A 14,290-nucleotide genomic window follows, 5' to 3' on the forward strand; every position below is an offset into this window, starting at 1 on the left:
TTTTGTCATTTCAACATTTGTGTACTCACATTGAATTATATAGCTAGAGTACCCGAGTTGGTTACTCGCAAAAACAATTGAGACATAGCCAGTAAAGTGATCCCGACTGGTCCTCGCTAACGCCGCCATGCTAACCCTGCTAACTGTTGTCTTGGCTGTTTACAGCGTGTAGCCTCTTCAGCGGCTGGAGCCGACAACGGTGAGTTATTTTAAGCCACGAGAGGGGGGCTGTAAATCGGAAAGAGAGGACTGTGAGTTTGCAGTGTGTTTAGCGATTGTTGCCGTAATTCTAAGCCAATAAAGTGTGTCGGCAAGGTAGTGGTATTTTTAGCGTTTTGTATTGTAATTCTAAGCCGAGGAAGTGTGCCTGACTGGCGTGTGGAGAGGACAGTGAGGTTGTTGTGTTTTTAGCGGTTCATACTGTAATTTTAAGCCGAAAAAGTGTGTCTGTCAGTTGGTTACAGAGCTCCGTCTGCGTGAGCACAGGCTTTTATGACTGTCAATATAGCCAGCATCTAACATTAGCTACTCCGCTGTGCTGTGGAGTAATGTCTGGCTATGTGAGACTAGCATCTAACGTTAGCTGCTGTGCTGTGGAGTAATGTCTGGCTATGTGAGACTAGCATCTAACGTTAGCTACTCCGCTGTGCTGTGGAGTAATGTCTGGCTATGTGAGACTAGCATCTAACGTTAGGTACTCTGCTGTGCTGTGGAGTAACGTCTGGCTATGTGAGACAAGCGTCTAGCAACATTGTTGTGAATGCTGCGGTCTCAACCTGGCAACCCCCGTGAACTTTGAGTCTGGGCAGGAGGGGGCGGGGGAAACGACTCTCCAGTATTTTGAATTGGTAGTGCAGTAACTATTTTAACCGCTAGCTGCCAGTATTACACACAATATTACATATTGCACCTTTAACAGAGGAATCTATTTGATTGGACATTCAGCTTAAGCGAATAAGTACACAAGAACAAAAACAGTAGTGAGGAAAGCAAACACACAGAAGGCGCTTCACATTTTTCATCTTCATCTCATCTGATCAATCCAATACACACAGAGCTGTCAAAACTGGCCAAAACTAACATTCAAAGGTCCCCAATTTAAAAAACACATATGTTCAAACAATTGGAATACCTAAATTAGTATTGCACATTACATATTTATATATATATTTTACAGAACTATATTTATTTATAATAATCATGTCTAGCCAGTCAACTAAATTAATACAATCTAAAATTTCAATGTTTGATTCACACACATTGCTATCGCCAGATGAGTGACCACGTTGTTTGGCTCATTTTCTGTAACCACTGTGGCATGAAGGCATGTTGGGTGGAATTTGCAAGCTAACGTTAGCTAACTAGCCAGCAGCCGCAGTGGGCCACTAGGTCCCTCTAACACTACCGTAGGGAGACTTCTTTGCCGAGAGAATGGATGGCGGCCCAGGAGATGGACAGTCTGCTTAGCCATCTCCTGGTGTCCGGGAGCACACTGCTCTGTGCTGCCACCATTGACATATATAAAATGGACCAACAGAGCCCGTTGCTCTGGACGGAGACCAGTGAAGGATATTAGAAGCACTTTTCCGGTGATCACTTGCTTTACTGTGCAGCCTCCAACTGACAGAGACAACGTAAATGTGACGTGAGCAACGTGTCTGAAAGTCTTCTCGTAGCTGTGCCAAGAGAAATATCAATCATTCCCAATCTTACAGAGACGGAGAGCATAGGTATATGTAAGGAGATAACATAGGCACAGGCTAATTATTGATCACTAACATGCTAGTTAACATTAGTAATTAAACCTAAACAGCTAACCTAAGTCCAAACTGCCTGCGAGCTTCTCCTGTACTATATGGTAATTCCTCTACTGTGCGACAGTAAGTCACTTGGTTATGACACAATCGTTAGCCTATTTTTATAAAAACGTCTGCTACGGAGCCATAACGTGAGGTACAAGGTAATGGAGCCTTTTATACATTGTCGTGTTTCTTTAGAAATAAACAATGGACAAATAGAGTCTTTAAACGCTTCAGATATAAAGTTATTCACTGTCAAAGTGACGCCAAAATGTATGCTAGTCAGTGGAATGCTAACGGGAGGTGATCTCTTTGTAGCGTCAAAATGGCGCCATGGGAGGTTTGAGTTCTGAAGCGAAGCTTACCCCCTTGGCTGCCACTGCTGATTCAGTCAAACGCTGTTTAGTTGTGGGTATCATAGAAACGTTTGTATCCGGTTTCCCTTTTTTGACAAATAGATCACCGCCACCTGCTGGCATGGAGAGTTATTTCCTCTCATGCAGACACAGAACATACGTGCTAGTTGGCCGTCAGCTGTAGTCTTTGTGGTGATACTATTTGGCCAAGATACAGGCGAGGTGAGGCAACGCCACAGTGGGTCAGCACCTCAAAGTCCACACCATTAGGCTAAAGTGTACAGTGTCACAACTTGCCCAGAACAAAAAGAAACCAAATGATTGTATTTCTTTATCATGGTTGTGATGCATTTAAGATAACCTTTTTTATCAAGCATACATGACACTAACTCACTTACTCCTAAATTCCACCAAGCGCCTCTGCACTGCATTCCAGCAGGTGCCACGGCTGACGGCAGCAACCACAGCCACTCAAGACAATGCTTATTATTCCACCAGCTGCGATGCAGCGTGTCCAGGGCATTTAACTGGGAGTCAGGCAAAACGCTATGCTTCTGACGCTTCCGGTGTTGTATGACGCATGGCGGAAAGCTTACAAAAAGCAAGCAACATAATGTTGACATATCAGCATGTCAGTTATTCTCCAGTCAAGGATGTCAGGCAATACTACCCTTTGGAAGGAGCCAGTAGGGTGTTTAGAGATTCCCAATAGGAATGAGATCATTAAGGATATTTTTGAAATTAAGTATTTCTTTCCGTCTTTAAAATGTTTAACATAAAAGTTTATAACTATGGTATTATTATGATCGTAATTATTATTCAAAAATATGTAGATTATAAGAAGAAAAAATAAATTAAAGATGTAGCTCACCTTCTAAGACCCGGTTGAGTAGATGCCCAGTAATCCCAGCAGTGGATTGTGTGTTATATGAATGACACAAGGCGGGGTGGGGGGGAGGCATGTCCTTGGTATGACTTCTCTGATACAGTGTAAGTCAACAGTCTGCTGATACACACAGAAAAAAAGTGAAGTGCAGTTAATCATATAACAATGTGTAACAGTTTCACTTCAATGAATGTGAATTTGGCTGTGATTTATGACAGAACAGAAATCTAAACAAGTAAGGTTTTCAAAGCACTTACAGTATATTCACAAACATTATTATTAATTTGGTTTGCTTGGACTAAGTAAAAGAAAAACTGATTGCAGGAGCATCATGTGACTCAGTGACATCCAAGGATGAACCCGTGATAGCAGTCTAATAGGAATCCAACACGTGATAAATGTGTGTACATGACAAATAACTCGTTTCTATCCTAACAGGTTTAATTGATGTGTTAACTCACCTTCACCATCAAAAGAGAGCAGTCATATTTAAAGCTGCACTAAGTGACTTATTCAGCCACATTGTGGCAGTGCTAGTCGAGCATTGCCAGACCTATCGCCACAGCGCTGCCAGCGCTAAACAGTGGCTACACCGCTTATCTATTCTGGGATGGGGGAAAAAACACTCTGGCATGTTTGTACTGTATTTCTTTATATACAAACAATGAGTGCCTACTTAAGTGAGCTACTTACACCATATATCCCAACACGCCCCTTGATCGTTCCAAATATAAAAAAAGATCAGTTGGTCACCGGGCCTTTGCCTTTCGCGTACCCTCCCTCTGGAATGGTCTTCCATCCAACGTTAGGGAGGCAGGCTCAGTGGATATTTTGAAATCAAGACTTAAAACATTTATTTATTCAAAGTATTATGGACATGTTTAAAATCCATAACTTTTGAACCTTTGTTTTATTGTTTATTTTATTATGCATTATCATTCGTTGTTTTATTTTATGTCTTAACAATTTTAACCTGTGGTATTCCAATTACATTCCTTTTTGTGTTGTTGATTTTATATTTTATATTTAATTCCGCCTTTTATGTTGGCTAAATTGTAAATTTAATATTTTTGTTGTGAAGTGTTCTGAGACCACAGTCCATGGTGATAATTCACTATAAATAACAATAAATTGAAATGAATTGAAATTGAGTGGAACGAGCTCCCCATTGGCATCAGGACGGCCAAAACCCTACACATCTTCCGCCGCAGGCTAAAAACACATCTCTTCCGACTCCACCTTGGTTAATTAAAAAAAAGAAAATTATTATATATTATAAAATTACAGTTTAATTTGGCTCTTTGTAGTTTGGCTTATTGTGCATAATGTACTTGCACTTACTTCTTGCTGTCTGGAGTTTGTACCTCCAAGGTTGAAAGCACTTAATTGGAAGTCGTTTTGGATAAAAGCGTCAGCTAAATGATATGTAATGTAATCTAATGTAAACCACTCACAACCGTTCTGGGCGGTGCTAAGCCCTGATAGCGAGGGAATGGACACAGATGTCAGACTATATTTGAGCAATGTACATCCGTTGAGCCAGACGAGGGCAGCGCAACAAGCTCCACACAATATTCCAAGATTATTCAGAATATGAAAATATTCTGTTTGGATATTCCAAATGAGGCCTTTTTCTCTACCGGTATTATTCAGGTTTTAGAAGCTTTTATTGGATGGGTGGATGTATACAGCGTATTCGGAATCTGCGACTCAATCAGGGTTTTTACTGCAGTTTATGACAGTATATGGCCTCTTACCGTTAGTTTACCAATAGTTCAGCATAAGTTTAAGGTTTAACTCTCAATTAACAAACACTTGGAAACAAATACAAATGCAATTGAGTCACAAACCAATACGAATGATCTGCTCGTTCACAGGTGAATGACGAGGCAGAACAGCCCAGCGACCTGCTATTAAGACCTGACTCAGCAAACAATCAATGAATATATTGTTGAGATGGCACGTGTCAAAGTAAACCCATGTATGAATATGCACATGTATGAACCATTTACATCTAATAATATTATTTAACATTAACTAGAGATGACTAGAATTGTAAACAGAAATAATGAAAATCTAAAAAAACATGAAATGAGGTTTACACTTGTTAAAGCTTTAGTCTGTAACTTTTTGATATTAATGAATGTCCATTACATTCAAGCCATTGCCAGATGAGTTGCTACAAAGCTAATTAAGACTATGGCTTTGTTCAGAAGATTGTGTCGTCCAGTGACTTTCCTGTGCAGAAAGTTGAGCGAAGATAATTACCTCTTCTGAAGAGTCCATCTTTTTTTTAATCCTCCGTGTCCTCCTTGGAAGGCTTATATCATGTGGACACGCCGACTGCTTGGTTGTCATTACTTAGAATTCCTCAGGGGGGAGACAGAAACTACGCACTATAGCTTTAAGGGTTATCAAGCTGTTTGACATACAGTATATCCTTATGTTATAATAAAACATCAAAGGCAGTCATACTGTAGAAGGTGTCACATAAGTCAGTTTTGTTAATGTTGAATCCGACCAGTGACATTCTGAAACAAAAAGCATGACAGATGAGATTCCTGCGTCTGAATTAACAGTTCTCAATCTGAGAAGCACAGTTTATTCCAACATCCCTCTGACCTGCCTGACCCTGCTCCAACTGAAGGAAACCACTTACCTGTGTGTGTGTGTGTGTGTGTGTGTGTGTGTGTGTGTGTGTTTAAGGGGGGCCACTGGTGTTTATTTATGCCTGTCTAGATGTCATGCCTCTAACTGAACGTTGTACTTCCCAGTCACCAGGTTAGAGGGACCACGGAGGTCACATATGGTGTGTCCTAGAGGCACACACGCATGCAGTGTGTGTGTGTGTGTGTGTGTGTGTGTGTGTGTGTGTGTGTGTGTGTGTGTCTGTGTGTGTGTAAACGCAGGTTAGGGTCAATCAGCCGTGTGTTTGTTGATGCTTTCAGAGAAAGGTGAACCAGCTCCTGCTTCTGGGGATTCTCCATAGTGCTGACTGGGTTTGGAGGGCTGTTTTGTGTCTGTGCTTTGTGGTTTGATTGCAGTTACCATGTCAACTATTTATTCATTTCCTATCATCAAGGTCTCCTTTGAAGCAGCATGAGGCAAGACCCTAAAAATCCTAACCTGAAAGTGATTACACACCAGGCTCATATTTATCACACTGGGGTGCGGGCCTGACTTGATTGAAATTTTGTTCTTGACTGAAATAGCGGGATTATGATGTGACAGATAGATATTACTAAGTATTCAGAAAAAGTTCCAGGCATGGCAATGTTTGCTAAAATTGTTAAATGATGTCTAAAAACAAGTAGCTGTGGAGGAACTAAAATAAAAGACTCTAATGTGGCAACATTTTGACCTTTTAGTGTGACTATACACATGAAACATTACGGAAGTGTGTGAAGACAAAAAAGGGCTTAAAAGAAATCTTCAAAGAGTTGTTTCAGCCACGTTTTATTTTTCCAGTTGTCCAGCTCACCTATGTCTGTCAACAGATATGCTTCTACTTTAATCAATAAGGCACACACACACACACACACACACACACACACACACACACACACACACACACACACACACACACACACACCACAGAGGACATAGCACATAATGGTTATACATGCATAAAATGTGAAGCATACTTTTACACTTCAAGCATATACATTGTTGGGTAATGTAATGTAAATAATGTTTTTATGTAGCAGTTTTCTAGTCTTAACAAATACTCAAAGCGCTTTAACATAGTACAGGAACCATTCATCATTCACACACCGTGGCCGCCATACAAGGTGCTCATCAGATAAACACTCACACACATTTACACTCCGATTGAACCACCAACCTTCCGATTGGCAGGAGACCGCTCTACCACTGAGCCACAGCAGCCCCTTGTGGTAATTATTACATGCACTATCACTGCATTATCCATAACATTGTGAAAACTAGTGTGTGGCCCATTTGGAACCCCAGCCTGTTTGGAACAGGCCAATTGTTTGGTTTCCAGTATTTTTTCCCCAGAACTTTATCTAAGCACGTTTTCACACCTGCAGTTGGTTTGCTCTGGTCCGAATCAGTTGATGAGTTTGTAAACTTAGAGCGATTTCCCCTTGGTTCGGTTTGCTTCACACAGAAAATCCAAGTGTACCAAAACGTGTCATTACAAACCATGCAAGAACGTTCACTCCTCTTATTGGTCAGATGTGTCTGGGGCGGGAGCAAGAAAGCAAATACAGGAAGAAGGTCCTGTGTTCTGTACGTCTCCATTGTCAAACCAGCTCATTTCATTTAAATAATCTGACATTGTTTCACGAGCGATGTTACGTCTGCTCTGCTCACCGAGACGTCGCTCTGCTCTGCCTGCGTCTGTCTGTGTGATGGGTGTGATGTGATCTGACATGTAGTTTTTTTTCTTAGAATATAATTTGTTAGATTTAGCTGTTGCTGTGCGTCACAGCTTTTACCAGTTAATTAACTCTTACAGAGAGGACAAGTTAATTGTTTTTCTGTTCACTGTCCAGACAGAGCTGGAAAAATAGCAAGACAGATTGAAAGGATGAGAAAAAGGAAGAGGAAGTAGCCAGACAATCAGCCACATGGAGCTAGCAGACTGCTGTTTTGGCATGACCTAAAAGCAAGGAGTGTGTATCTCTGTGTATATGTGTGTGTGTGTGTGTGTGTGTGTGTGTGTTTGTGTGTGCGTGTGTCCAAAGCCCAAAGCTTACAGCCAAGCTACCAATCTCCAGAGCCAGGATCTGTGCAGGGTGGCACACTCCAAAGACAACATGGCACTGTACCCCGCGAGTGTGTGTGTGTGTGTGTGTGTGTGTGTGTGTGTGTGTGTGTGTGTGTGCAGCACCCTGGGTGGCCTGGTCTGTTCAGCTGCCTGTCTGAAACCAAGGGTGTCTGGACAGCAGCATTTCAAACTTTGGATATATCACTAAACGCTTGTAGCCACTTAAGGCTTCTAGTGCACAACAACATGCTGGTTAGACTGGTGGCCATGCTGTCCTGATGGTCAGTCCCAGCAGTCCATCTCTGATATGATTGGATGTGACGTAGCCTGATTAATTATATAACTGATCAATTCTGAATTCTGGCATAGAGACAGGGAAACATTTAAGTCCCGCCCCAACCGGAGGGGAAACAACTCTCCGCTCTCCGTTGACTTGTATAGCGTGAATGTTTCCTCCTCTCCTATATTCTGTCTGCTAGCAAACAACAGAAAAATGCCTAAACACTGCTGTGTAGTGATATTCACTACTAACAATGTAATGCCGACCCGAAAAACTTCTAGGAAGACAAAAATGGATACAGACGTGAGGAAACAACAGGGAGAATGGAAAGACACTAAGCTAACATTATGTCCAATGTTATGTGTGCAGCGGGCATTTTGTTACCAAGTCAAATATCCAAATGTCAGTTTTAGGCTAACTGTATTTCTGTAAGTTAAGCTAAAGCATTTTGACAGTATTACATTTGTGTTAAAGTGGAATGTGGATAAATCAGAAAGCTATAGTATTATGTTCGCAAGTGCCTTAACATGCTAAAACATGCTAACATAAGCTGTTTTTAGCTAGCTACAGGCACTTTGTTAGCATTTCAGCCCTAAGTTGCATATTGTGGCGCCGATGTTTTCCCCTCTGGTGGGCGTGGCTCTCAGAGCATGATGCCATGCTAGAGATTTCAGAGGCCCCCATCAATATTCATTATAAGGTAATTTGCGGATACAACAGTTTTGAAATGGTGTTCGCTTGGCTCAAGAGGGCTATGTGGGGTTAGCCCCATGCTTGCACTTTCAAGTGCCACAGGTGTGGGAAACAACACCTTTGGCTATAAAATAGGATGGCACAAATTTGATGCCCAATGCGGCTGATTGCCTGTAAGCAGAATCACTAACAACTTTTCAAATGTTTATAATAATAATCATATGAAAAACAAATATAAAATACAATGTTGATATACTGCATATATTTTCATTTTTCACATCATTGTTCTCTGAACATGTCTTTGTCCCACCAATTCTTTTCTAAAATCCCTGAAAATATCCCTACAGAGATAGACTTTTTTGTTAAACAGTAAGATCCTTTAGCATGTATACAGCAAGGCTATTATAGTTTTGACTTTTCAAATTTCATTTTAGTTTAATTTGAGCTAGTTTTGTGTTAGCTAGTTGAGTGCTTTTCCTTTAGTTTACTATACTATAATAACCCTGGTATAGAGGCATGCATATTTTTACATGTAAATGGCGGAACTAATGGCTTTTGATAGTTTGAATTAGTTTCTGTCAACATCAAATGAAGTGTGTTTTACTAAGATAAAAGTACTGATTATTTATATGGATGGGTTTGGTGATGGTGATTTCGGGGCTGTTTCATGTTAAAAATTATCTTAGTCTTTAACAAAAAGGTCTATCTCTGTAGGGATCCTTTCCATAATGTTGTCAGACAGTAAGAATAATAATCTGAGCCTGTCAGCGGCAAAAACTGAACTTTTAGTGGATGCTAACTAACGCTGAAAGTTCTTTCTTTATTCTTATTATTCTGTACGTTTCTTGGCTCTCTGTAACTTCTGCATACTTTCAGCTATTAAAACCATTCAACTTTTAAAATGTTCAGCTCTTTCAGTTAATGATGGGACTTCTTCAGCTTTTTTTCTACTATTTATACCTTTTAAAATATTAAGCATTTTAACACTTTTTTTAACATTGAAGTTGAACATTGCTTCAAATCAGCTTCTGCTTCAAAATGTATCTCCTCTTACATTCTTTCACCTACAGACGTGATTCAAACTTTAAACTGTTCACAAAACATGCAGGTATTTGGGGTGTGCTCAGTGTTTAGATATCTTTTACAGTTCTTGTGAAAAAGCTGTTTAAGGTTTGTCTTCATTTCAGGATTTTTCTGCGTTTCTAATGTGTATTGGGCTGCTTAGAGTGATGATGTCATCAATTAGAGTGTGAAGCTTTATCTTAGTTCCTTCTCTATAAATTGCTCTCACACCCACAGTTTATACTTGTCATGCACATGTTATACATCAAAACGTAGGTATTTTTGTCTAGTTTCAGTTATGCAATACGTCTTATACTTGTGGCTCGGTGAACTTCCAAATGACGAGAGTTCCAAATCTTCCTCCATTCGCTGCCCTGTTAAACATCCTCCAGATTTCTGAGCGAAATGCAGAGCGAAGCACTTTTTTAAATTGCTGATATGCCTACATTTTTTTGTTTATCCACATAAATGTTATATTGATACGTTCACAAAGGCCTTGTGGTGGTCACGATTACGTCATTTGACTGATACCCCTTATCGCTTTTGCAGTCTGAGCCTTTCTTTGAGAGCTCGCTCTCAGTGTGCCACAGGTGACATATTAAGAGCAAGTGCTCTGGTATCTCCCTCCCTCCCTCTGTCTGTCTCCATCCATAGTATCCATGACAACACTTTCACAAACTTGAATACTACAGATCTCTGCATTTTCATTTGTTTCTCACAGCATTTGTCCTCTTCTCTCCTTTTCTTCTGTCCTTCTCTTCTCTCCACTCTTTCTTTTCTCTTTCTTTCCTCTCTTTCCTCTTGTTGATGCTTTTTCGTTCTATGCAGTGTATATGTCATAATAATACAAAGTATTTCTTCTTTCAGCCTTTTCAGGCAATTCATTTCAACTTTCATCTTTGACAGCATTACAGTTCAGCTTCCAGCTTTTCTAACAATGTATTTTATCTTCACTTATTTGGGTAATGCAGTTTAGCTTCCAACTCTGACAATTTTCCAGATGTTTCAGCAGTGCAGTGTAATGCATTTGAGCTTTAAGATTTTTCATACAATTTGTTTTCATATTTTTGCGAGTCATTATCAGTTAGAAAATATACTCAGACCTCACAATGATCTACATATTTGGTCATTATTCAACGTTTAAAGCCAACAGTTCAGTTTAGCATAAGCTTTTAAGTTTTTAATGAAATTCATACTTAATAAAACGATTTCCAATTTTTCAAAAAATCCGTCTCTGAATAACTGCAGCGTGCCACAGGTGACAAATTACAGTTTTTTCCGATTGCTAAACGACAGTGGGCACAACTGGAGTCACATGTGCAAAACTCAAACTACAGTCTGCACTACCAACAGTCACCTAAGCTAAACAGTTCACATCACCTGCAAAACAGGCTCAGTGCAGCCAAACACTATGCACAATCCTGTTGTTTCTGCACATCTGAGCGAAATGCAGAACGGTTGCACATATGCGACATGCACATACACACACAAGCACACACACATTTTATTTATTTAATCCTTTATTTGATAGGGACAATGCACATTAATGAACATCTGCATTGAAACAACAAAAACAGACGTAAACACGCCGGATTATAGCCACAGGGCTAATTTACATCCGCAGTCCCTAGACAAATTACAGAAATACAAATTATAACATACAAATCTAAGAAAAACAATACTAAAATGAATAAGTACAGGCAAAAGTAACATATATGCAGACACACACACATAGCCACACATCAACACACACACACACATATACAGACACACACACACACACACACACACACACACACACACACACACACACACACACACACACCCGAAAAAAACATGCACATACACACATAGCCACACATATACACACACATACACACACACAAATACACACAAACACAGGTACACACACAGACACACACACATACATACACACACACACGCAAACTCACGCACACACAGACACACAAATACACACAAACATGCACGCACACACAAATAGACAGCCTCACACAGACACACACACAAACGCAGACACAGATACACAGACACACACACACACACAGACACACACACACACACACAGACAGACACACACATACACACACACCCAAACACACATGCACGCACACACACACACACACACACACACACACACACACACACATGCACATAGCCACATGTATACACACACAAAGACACTCATACACACAAACACACATGCACACACAGACATACACACACAGACACACACACCCAAACACACACACACAGACACACAAACAACACACACACACACACACACACACACACACAGACACACATGCACACATAAGTCACTGTATTGATAGAATGTACTGTGTTGGATTTATTAAGGCTTCTTTGAAGGCATCCTCAACAGCTGTCACACTGGGTCTCACTCATTAGCATCAGCAGGTGCGGTGATTAATGATCCAAGACAGGCTTTATAAGTGCTGAAGGAACACCAATCATCTATGCTGATGATAGTGTAGTGGATATGGCACATTCCTTTGGTGTGGTAGACCTGGATTCGAATCCCACTGTGACACATCAGTTAATGTGTCCCTGACCAAGATGTTATTTCTCTTTTTCAACTATTCTCACTACTTCAACTTATTCTTACAGATTTAAGCTATTCAACCAGTTTAGCTTTAGCAATTCAGCTATTCATGTTTTATTTTGGCTCTCTGTAACTTCTGCATACCTTCAGCTATTAAAACCATTCAACTTTTAAAATGTTCAGCTCTTTCAGCATGATAGGACTTCTTCAACTTTTTCTACTATTTATACTTTTTTAAATATTAAGAAATTTTCAGGTAATTCATTTTAACTTTCATATTTGACAGTATTACAGTTCAGCTTCCAGCTTTTCTAACAATGTATTTTAGCTCTTCACTTATTTAGGTAATGCAGTTTAGCTTCCATCTCTGACAATTTCCAGATTTTTCAGCAGTGCGGTGCAATGCATTTGGGCTTTAAGATTTTTCATACAATTTGTTTCATATTTCTGCATATGTCATTATCAGTTAGAAAATATACTCAGACCTCACAATGTTCTACATATTTTGTCATTTTTCAACTTTTAAAGCCAACAATTCAGTTTAGCATCAACCTTTATCTTTTTAATGAAATTCATACTTATATACAATTTCCACTTTTTCAACTACTCTCACTACTTCAACTTCTTCTTATCCTGTTTAGCTTTAGCAATTCAGCTATTCAGGATTCCCACGCATTTTCTGCAGGAAATGCATTTTCTAGTCTGTAGTTTAGGATTTAGTCCTTACGTCCACCCAGACGCCTATAGAAGGGAGACAGAGGACACAAATCCTCAACAGTTAGCTGTCAGGTCACTGTGTGTGTGTGTGTGTGTGTGTGTGTGTGTGTGTGTGTGTGTGTGTGTGTGTGTGTGTTTGTGTGAGGATTGTGCAGGGCAGATTTCATGGTTAGTTGATCACAGGCATCCCAGGCCCGAGCCTCATGACAGCTGCAAGAGCCACTGCCCCCATCCACACACATACACAGACGCACACACACACACACACACACACACACACACACACACACACACACACACACACACACACACACACACACACACACACACACACACACACACACACACACAGAGTCCACACACATCTCCAGTCTATTTCTTGTCAGCCTACAACAACAATTTCTGTTATCTTTCTCTTTAGCTGCCAAACACTCCACTGTGTTCACCAGCTAGTCTCTAACTGTCTCTGCCTACGGTTTGCAGGTAGAGCACAGTGATTTTTTACAGCTTTTTTCTCTGAAAACAGCTGTCTGCTGCTGGGAACCAGGATGCTGAGAGCGGTGAGAGTGAAACAAAACAGCTAAACAATGAACTGAAACTCACCGCATATTCAGCTGATACTTCCTAGAAGGTTCATCACTAACAGAGGCACTTTTCATGGGTCACATTGTCACTGCACTTTGATTTTAGCCACTTTAAGATTTTCATCAAACTGTTAAATATTGACAGCTATTATTTACCTTGTCTAGTAGGGGAGAGTACAGTTAATGGAGTGGGTTTCATTTCTCAGTCACTCTGTTTTCCATGTTGCAATGGTCAGAAGGCCCTATAGGCTTCCTCGCTCTCTTCTGTACGTGCCAGCTAACAAAGGTGGCCATTTTGAGTTTTTCTGTTTGGTTTGGTCCAGCACTGCTCATTCCCAGAGCATGTGTGCTGCTAATCATCCTCATCATTAGAAGATAAAGAGTGTGGCAGGCAGCTCTCCATTCATACCTCACGTTAAACTATAGATCAAGATCCTCGCAGGGTCGTTAGCCTTGCCATTGATTGTTCCTCTTAGTCCACGTTTATCATGTCAGACACAGTGTATAGACTCCCCTCCTTTAGCCCTCATACCCAGCAGCCCCCTCTTGAGACTCAAGGACGCTGACCCTTGACCTCCAGGGGTCACTCGGTGACTG

The sequence above is a fragment of the Perca flavescens genome, chromosome 1, assembly GCF_004354835.1.
Source record: "Perca flavescens isolate YP-PL-M2 chromosome 1, PFLA_1.0, whole genome shotgun sequence".
Classification (NCBI taxonomy): Eukaryota; Metazoa; Chordata; class Actinopteri; order Perciformes; family Percidae; genus Perca; species Perca flavescens.